Source organism: Nerophis ophidion, linkage group LG02 (assembly GCF_033978795.1).
Source record: "Nerophis ophidion isolate RoL-2023_Sa linkage group LG02, RoL_Noph_v1.0, whole genome shotgun sequence".
Taxonomy (NCBI): Eukaryota; Metazoa; Chordata; class Actinopteri; order Syngnathiformes; family Syngnathidae; genus Nerophis; species Nerophis ophidion.
The window spans coordinates 13,790,725-13,800,724 of NC_084612.1; positions in this window are offsets into that span (position 1 = coordinate 13,790,725).

Below are 10,000 nucleotides of genomic sequence, written 5' to 3' on the forward strand. Positions count from 1 at the left end.
ACATCCTTGCAGTTGGGCATCCTGGCTCAATGACGTCAATGGATGTGTGGATCTGTGATTCGATTGCTGGTTTCTGTTGTCAGCGGGTTAAAAACCTCCAAAGAGGATGAGGAGGGAGAGGAAGATGAGGCTTCTCGGGTGCTATAAGGAGTTCCCGAGAGACCACCAAAACCGTGACTGATTGCTGCATGTCTGTCTGGACCGGCCGTTAATGAGGCCAGGCTGAAATAATCAAGCGGTGTCTGGGTGAGGGATGAAGTAATGTAAAAAAAAAAGATTGAATGAGATGTTGCGTTTTGCCATATGGAAATGGATCAGCATCCATCAATTAGCTGAAAGCAAATATCCTTATCCGTGTTTGTTAGTGGTGTCATTTTTGCCATACTGACTGATGATCCAATATATGTCTTGTTTCCCGCACTGATACGTTTAAGTGGTTATCGGTTGATTGGCTTTTGTGATTTTGTTTGCAGGTTTAGGATTACGGCACAAGAACATTCATTCTTGATATCACATTAGTGCAACTTTGTAGGGTGTGGACATTCATTTTTGGGCGCATCAGGGCAAAAAATGTAGTCTTGGTGCAGTTCCAAGTGTCTTTCTTACAGAAAGGTATCACAGTACCTGCCTTCGTTGAGAAATAAAATACCTTTATTCCTATTTTCAATACAACTTTGTAGAAGTTTGTCGATCTTCTTTTAGGCGTGACAGGCATACTTGCCAACCCTCCCGCACTTTCCGGGAGACTCCCAAAATTCAGCGCCTCTCCCGAATACCTCCCGGGACACATTTTCTCCCGAAAATCTCCCAAAATTCAGACGGAGCTGGAGGCCACGCCCACTACAGCTCCATGAGAACCTGACTCAATGTTGTGACCCTCTTAAACAGGACAATACTGCCACCTACTGTACATAGAATAGAATGTCTGTTCTGAAGCCCACAGTAAAGAGACGTAACATCATCACGTCACCTTGTTATTGACTCCAACCCAATATATTACACCGTCGACGAGCGAAATGAAGAAATACGCTTGCAAGTTCCAGAACGATTAGAACCAAGAATTTCAGTTTATCCAGGAGAGTTCGAAGGGGAAGGGGTATGTTGCCTGTAAATTTTGTAGAACAGACTTCTCCAGTGAACACGGTGAACGGATCCACTCAGCCATGAACGGTCAGTCAGCAAAGCACAATGCGTCCACAGTGCAGCATCGATCACAGCACAGTATTATGGCCACCTCGCAAAATGGAGACCCGATGGTGTATCTTATGCTGAGACAAAGATGGCTATGCTGATAGCTGGAAGCAACATCCCGTTCTCATTTGCGGATGTCAACAACAAATCCGTGAAGGATGTTCCCGGATTTGAAGATCGCTCGCCAATATGCAAATGGCAGAACAAAGGTTACTCAAATAGTGAAAGGTAAGTGTTGTTGTTGTTGTTTTTTAGTAACCAGCAAGCACAGTACAGTTAGTAGAACAACCGTGTTTTTATTACTGTGTATTTAATAGGTGCCGTCTGAAATTCAACTATTTATTTATATATATAATAAAATGAATATATATAGCTAGAATTCACTTAAAGTCAAGTATTTCATAAATATATATATTTATGAAATATATATGAAATACTCGAATTGGTGAATTATACGCTACCCCTCTTAACCACAACCCCCGCCCCACCCCCGACAACACCCCCCCACCCCCACCTCCCGAAATCGGAGGTCTCATCTCAAGATTGGCAAGTACGGTGACAGGACAACATTTTGGAGATTGAGTCTTGGTCCGGTTTAGGGATGAGAACCGTACACTGTAAAAAAAAAATTCAAAAATCAGCACAATTTATGGTACAATACTGGCAGCTGTGGTATCTGGGAATTCACAGTAAAAAAAAGACAGTCATGATGTGTAGAACATTATAGTATGTTGATGTTAAATCCGTGAATCAGCTTTTTCTTACGGTAAATATTCTTAACCTATTTACAAAAAAATAAACTATAGAATTCACAGTAAAATATTGGCAGCTGTGTTTGCCAGGAATTCAGCGTAAAACTAATTAGGGCCAATTTTAGTGTTGCCAGTCAGCCCATCCACAAGTGCATGTGTTTGGAGGAAGCCAGAGTACCCAGAAAGAACAAAACGCAATCATAGGGAGAACATGCAAACTCCACACGCAAAGACCTTCTCACTGCGAGGCAGAAATGCTAACAACAGCTCCACCGTGCTGCCCTATCACAAATACTAGTATCTACAAAAAGATTTCTAAGACACTTGAGAGGTACATTGAGGATTTTAATTTAAAAGTATTTGTACAACCTTTCACTGGCCAACTCACAACATGGCCTTCCGCAACATGTTCCTTCAAGTAGGCTATAAAAAATCTGCCTTGAATGCTCTGTGTCTGTTAAATAGCTGCTTGCAATCAGTTCCAACACACTTAAACACACAGCGTGGTTAATTTCAATGCAGTTTGCAATGAAGCACATAGACATAACCTCTCAATGTCTGAAACGACTTGCCACAAAAATACAAGCAAACATGTTGTTAGCCAAACGTTGACTCGGTTAATAACACAAACCCCTAAAACAATTAAGGTATACTGTATTTCCTTGAATTGCCGCAGGGCATATAGTATGCACCTGCCTTGAATTACTGCCAGGTCAAACTCGCTTTGCAAAACAATTAGCGCATGCTTAGTATTACCGCCAGGTCAAACTCATGATGTCCCGAGTGACACTTCCCCTGTCATCATTTTCAAAATGGAGGAGGCTGATTTCAGTACCAGTAATTTGAAATCGCATAAAGGGAAGAAGATTAAGAGCTACTCAGTAGGATTTAAGGTCCAAGCTTATATCACACTCAAATTTTTACTGCATGCCTTTGGGAAGTGCCGGAGTGAGAAGAGGTTTTAAAATAATTAGCGCATGCTTACTTTTACCGCATGCCTTTGGTAAGCGCGAGAGTGGGAATAGGTTTTAATTTAATTAACGCCCCGGCGGCAATTCAAGGAAGTACAGTACTTTAAATTTATATGCACAATCTGTAAAATCCTTTAATTTAGACAGAATAATACTGTATATGTTAGAGTATTTACATGTGTATGACATACAGTAATTGCAAGTGCATTGCACAATTATTTTTACATTTTCACAGTAAAGTAATGTGTTTTCCGCGCATTATAACCATAGTAAAAGTTAAGTTAAAGTACCAATGATGAAATTATTCTCTGTATTTGACCCATCAACCTTGATCAGCCCTTGGGATGTGGGGAGCAGTGGGCAGCACCGGTGACCACGCCCGGAAACATTTTTGGTGATCTAATCCCCAATTTTAATTTAAGTTCTCTACTATTTCTTGGTTTGCGATGCATTTGCTACTGTGATAAACTATTATTGATTTTACGATCTTTTACTGGTGCCATTTAACGATTGCTTGCTGCAATTTTACCGTCTGTACTCCTGAGTATCGATTCACTTAGATCCACTATGGATTGGACTTTCACAATATCATGTTAGATCCGCTCGACATCCATTGCTTTCGGTCCCCTGGGGGGGTTGCCCACATATGTGGTCCTCTCCAAGGTTTCTCATAGTCATCATGGTCGACGTCCCACTGGGGTGAGTTTTTCCTTGCCCTTATGTGGGCCCTACCGAGGATGTCGTTGTGGTTTTTGCAGCCCTTTGAGGCACTTGTGATTTAGGGCTATATAAATAAACATTGATTGATTGATTGATTCACATAAAATCAAACAGTGCTATATTTCAATACCTTTGTTGCACATCGGGTTGCAAACTCGTCACCGACTCAAGCACTTGATGGAGCTGGTGCAGGGATAACTGAAATGATAAAGGCAGTGATATTTCTCGCTCATGTGTGACAGGTTATAAGGTACCTAATGAAGTACATACAAAACTTGTATTGTACTTTATCCCCCCAAAGCACGAGGCTGATCACTTGACACCGTCTCAGGAGGTAGAGAGAAGCCAGGAGAGAATCACTCCACAATGTAACCCAGCCGGAGGGTCAATTGTACTTCCTTGCTTGGTTGTTACATGAAGTTTGAGGATGAGCAATGTCCAAGAGCTGACCGGTTGGGTCACAAAAATTACCCAACACCTTAGAAATAATCCATTAGTGCAGAAATGTTTTCATTGAGGGTCAAATCGCAGTTATGGCTGCCAGCAGAGGGCCGCTTGTATCAGCAAATAAGTATGAGTTTGCCTCTGGATTTCATTATTAGGGCAGCACGGTGGTAGAGGGGTTAGTGCGTCTGGCTCACAATACGAAGGTCTTGAGTAGTCCTGGGTTCAATCCCGGGCTCGGGATCTTTCTGTGTGGACTTTGCATGTTCTCCCCGTGACTGCGTGGGTTCCCTCCGGGTACTCCGGCTTCCTCCCACCTCCAAAGACATGCACCTGGGGATAGGTTGATTGGCAACACTAAATTGGCCCTAGTGTGTGAATGTGAGTGTGAATGTTGTCTGTCTATCTGTGTTGGCCCTGCGATGAGGTGGCGACTTGTCCAGGGTGTACTACCGCCTTCCGCCCGACTGTAGCAAAGAAAGGCACAAGCGCCCCCCGCGACCCAAAAAGGGAATAAGCGGTAGAAAATGGATGGATGGATTTAATTACAAATCCTGTTTCCATATGAGTTGGGAAATTGTGTTGGATGTAAATATAAACGGAATACAATGATTTGCAAATCCTTTTCAACCCATATTCAATTGAATGCACTATAAAGACAAGATATATAATGTTCAAACTCATAAACTTTATTTTTTTTTTGTTGCAAATAATCATTAACTTAGAATTTCATGGCTGCAACAGGTGCCAAAGTAGTTGGGAAAGGGCATGTTCACCACTGTGTTACATCACCTTTTCTTTTAACAACAGTCAATAAACGTTTGGGAACTGAGGAAACTAATTGTTGAAGCTTTAAAAGTGGAATTTTTTTCCCATTCTTGTTTTATGTAGAGCTTCAGTTGTTCAACAGTCTGGGGTCTCCGCTGTCGTATTTTACGCTTCATAATGCGCCACACATTTTGATGGGAGACAGGTCTGGACTGCAGGCGGGCCAGGAAAGTACCCGCTTTTTTTACGAAGCCACGCTGTTGTAACGTGCTGAATGTGGCTTGCCGTTGTCTTGCTGAAATAAGCAGGGACGTCCATGAAAAAGACGGCGCTTAGATGGCAGCATATGTTGTTCCAAAACCTGTATGTACCTTTCAGCATTAATGGTGCCTTCACAGATGTTTAAGTTACCCATGCCTTGGGCACTAATGCACCCCCATACCATCACAGAAGCTGGCTTTTGAACTTTGCGTCGATAACAGTCTGGATGGTTGGCTTCCCCTTTGGTCCGGATGACACAGTGTCGAATATTTTCAAAAACATTTTGAAATGTGGACTCGTCTGACCACAGAACACTTTTCCACTTTGCATCAGTCCATCTTAGATGATCTCGGGCCCAGAGAAGCCGGCGGCATTTCTGGATGTTGTTGATAAATGACTTTTGCTTTGCATAGTAGAGCTTTAAGTTGCACTTACAGATGTAGCGACAAACTGTATTTAGTGACAGTGGTTTTCTGAAGTGTCCCTGAGCCCATGTGGTGATATCCTTTAGAGATTGATGTCGGTTTTTGATACAGTGCCGTCTGAGGGATCGAAGGTCACGGTTATTCAATGTTGGTTTACGGCCATGCCGCTAACGTGGAGTGATTTCTCCAGATTCTCTGAACCTTTTGATGATATTATGGACCGTAGATGTTGAAATCCCTGAATTTTTTGCAATTGCACTTTGAGAAACGTTTTTCTTAACCTGTTTGACTATTTACTCACGCAGTTGTGGACAAAGGGGTGTACTTTGCCCCATCCTTTCTTGTGAAAGACTGACTATTTTTTGGGAAGCCGTTTTTATACCCAATCATGGCACCCACCTGTTCCCAATTAGCCTGCACACCTCTGGGATGTTCCAAATAAGTGTTTGATGAGCATTCTTCAACTTTATCAGTATTTTTTGCCACCTTTCCCAACTTATTTGTCACGTGTTGCTGGCATCAAATTCTAAAGTTAATGATTATTTGCAAAAAAAAAAATGTTTATCAGTTTGAACATGTAATGTGTTGTCTTTGTAACATATTCAATTGAATATGGGTTGAAAATGATTTGCAAATCATTGTATTCCGTTTACATTTACATTTAACACAATTTCCCAACTCATACGGAAATGGGGTTTGTATTAATTTTTTTTTTTTTTCAAGTAGACTGTCGATTCTACAGTAAAAACGTTCACTTTACAAAATGTTACTGGTCAAGTTGGTTTTCTTTAACGAGCGAGCAACCTGCTCTAAATGCAATTAATTCTACGATAATACAAATTTGTTAAAACGCTACCATTCATAACACCTCAAGTTGAGTACCAGACCACTGTGATATTGGAGTCTTCCATATTTATTGAATATTTTTGGATTATTGTTATAGTTTTTAAAGATGGATATTTCCTACTTTCTTAGCATTATATCACTGCTTATGAACCACCGAAGCAACTGCCAATTTAGAGAATTAATTTGGATTGGTGTCACTAAGGCATTATCTGGGAAAAGTTGTCAACTTGGTGAATGGTTCGAATACTCACTTCCAATAACCTAATATGGGTTTCTGACTCAGACTGAAATATTTGCCCACTGATTCTGCTTTTTTGCTTTTCACCAATAAAATCTGGATTTTTATTTTGCTGTTTTTCTAAGACTTCATTCGGCAGACTTCATCTCATCCTGTAGGATGAGACCAGGGAGAGGTTGGCGAGCGGTCCACAGGTAGAGCTAAATTGGAAGTGTCACAGCTCCCGACAATCCAGATGGTGAGTTGCTCCCCTTTGAGACCTTGTTCTTCTCAGCCTTTCCACTGTGATCTTAGCCACTGGTGGAAAATGTTAATCTCCCACACACTGATTCCCAGCACAGCAGACCATATGTCCAAAACTTTTCTTGTTGCCCCTCTTCTTCTGCACACCCTCAAACACCCCAGAGGACAAGAAAGTTTCCAAGTACACATAATTTATGAACCAACTTTGACTCTGTCACGGGCAGCATTTTACAATTGCTCGACAAAAATGTGAATGATCATGGTTAAACACTGACTTAGCACAAGGTTATTAGCATGCTAATGCTTCAAAAAGAGCTCCTTGGTCGTCAAGGTTGATTTTTTTACATGTTTATGTCTATTCATTGTTATTTACAAAAAGTCAACATTGTAAAAAACATTTCACATGTGACAGAGGCAAAGTCTCAATCTTAGTTCTGCTTGACTTGAGTGCTGCATTTGACTCAGTTGACCTTGCTATCTTATTGCAAAGGTTAGAATTTTTTTTATAAATCTGTGGTTCTGCTCATTTTGGTTCAAGTCCTATCAAGATCACAAGACATACTTTGTGGGAATTGTTAACTTTGTCTCAACCAAAATGGCTATGACCTCTTGGGGCTCCTCAGGGGTCAATCATTGGGGCCACTATTGTTTAACTGGTACATGCTGCCTGGAGTCCAGCTGATACGCAGCTAGAATGTGTCCAGTGGTGGGCCGCTGGCCTAAATAAATCATGATCATAAATTGATAAAAGTTCATCTTATTTTTAATAAACTTTCCCTGAATATATAGAAGTAGTCATAATCTATTATTCATGTCATAATAAGCTTTAGAGTTTTTTTCCGATCAGAATTCAGCTAGCTTGTTGCCAGCGCTGTGTAAAATCTACCAAGGCCTTCTGACTCAATAATGAGGCGGTCTGCGCGGTTTAAGTGAACTGGGCACATACAGTTGATAGACAGTTGCGATAGCCAATCAGATCACGAGCTGTTGACAGTAGCTCTTCTAGGTTGTCACACATTGAACCATAGACGTCTCCTGTGATTGTATACACATTTATGACTAATAAGAGAGTATCCAATCAGAAGTTAAGTGAAGTGAATTATATTTATATAGCGCTTTTCTCTAGTGACTCAAAGCACTTTACATAGTAAAACCCAATATCTAAGTTACATTTAAACCAGTGTGGTTTAAATGTAACTAGTGTGGGTGGCACTGGGATCAGGTGGGTAAACTGTCTTGCGAAAGCGGGGATCGAACCTGGAACCCTCAAATTGCTCGCACGGCCACTCTACCAAACCAGCTATACCGCCCCGAGTGGTAATTTGTGAGAGCGGGAAGTGCTAGGCTGATATCTACTCGCGTTTTTAAACCCACGATGGCCAAAGAAGAGCAAAACGTTGATTAGGTTGCAGATATTGGGCGGTATAGCTTGGTTATTAGAGTGGCCATGCCAGCAACTTGATGGTTCCAGGTTCGATCCCCGCTTCCGCCATCCTTGTCACTGCCATTGTGCCAACACACTCTATCCACCTGTTCCCAGTGCCACCCACACTGGTTTGAATGTAACTTGGATATTGGGTTTCACCATGTAAAGTGCTTTGAGTCACTCGAGAAAAGCGCTATATAAATATAATTGTGATTGTTTTTGCTTCGTCGATGCAGAGATGATGTGGGACGAGTCAGGCATGAATGTGAGTACATATTTATTAATTACAAAAATACCAAAAGGCAAACAAATGACACGCTCGGTGGCGGCTGATAATCTATACTAAAACTTCAACAAAAACAGCACAATGGCATGGCTATCTATAAATAAACAAAAGATGCTAACAACGATACTCAATAAACCAAAAACTTGCACTTTAGGCGAAAAATACACTGATCTTACGTGGCGGAGTCCAAAGGGTTAGCAACGTGGCAAGGCGCGAAGGTTTGTATGAAAAATGCAGGCATGAAGGCATAAGGCAGAATGCAAAGTACCCAGAACGATGAACAGAAAGCAAGTGACATAAATAGTGGCCGTGGTAACTAGAAACAGGTGTGAGAGGCTGATGATCGGGGCGTGACTAGTGGAACCAGGTGGAAACTAATGAGTAGCTGTGGTGACCAAGAAAACGAGGAAGTGCAAATGCAAAAAGGATTCCAGAAAACAAAACAAAACATGATCAAACATAAAACCAGATTAACAGGCATGACAAGATCTCGTGAGACGAGGTCAACCGAACTTCGAGCTATAGCTAACCTGCCCCAGCCGATGAAATGGTTTATCCGCCATTTTCAATTGAATCTTCCAACTATAAGCAGGACACTTGGCTTAAGTTATTGCTGCAAATTCCTTTTTTTTTTTCAAGTTTAATATATATTCACAATTATTTAAATTTTGACAGTACAACAAGATATTTTTTGATTGCTGATGCAGGTTTTTAAATGCCCCAGAAAGTAGCCGGTTTTGAACACTATTGAGATGTTTCAATGCTCAGTAGTGTGCAGGCGTGTTTCCGTATAGTATTTCTCCAGCCATGGTCCTGCAGTGACATGAATTATGATATTTAAAGAGGTATTCATGAAGGTCTGACTAAGTAGGACATCATAAAGGCTTAGGTGTGAGAGATCTACATGATACTGGCGATGGATGACTCTTTTTCATAAGTATCCTTTTTAACGACTCAGTTTCTAAACAACTAATCACTGTAATTCAGTGGCGGGCCGTGCGTTTCTCACCTAGGCCTTCAGTGATGTCCTACGTAGTCCGACTTCACCTCTCAAAATACTGTAATTTCTGTCACCACATGGACACAGCTGGAGATACTATACAGAAACACACTTGCACACTACTATGCTGTGAACTATTTTTTGGCGCATTTAAAGGGGAACATTATCACCAGACCTATGTAAGCGTCAATATATACCCTGATGTTGCAGAAAAAAACCCCATATGTTTTTTAACCGATTTCCGAACTCTAAAAGGGTGAATTAGGCGATTGAAACACTTTTCAATTGTTCGCTGTCGGAGCATTGACCTTTCACCCGTGACGCCACAACAGGAAGCAATCCGCCATTTTCTCAAACACATTACACACACAAGTCAAATCAGCTCTGTTATTTTCCGTTTTTTCGACTGTTTACCGTACCTTGTAGACA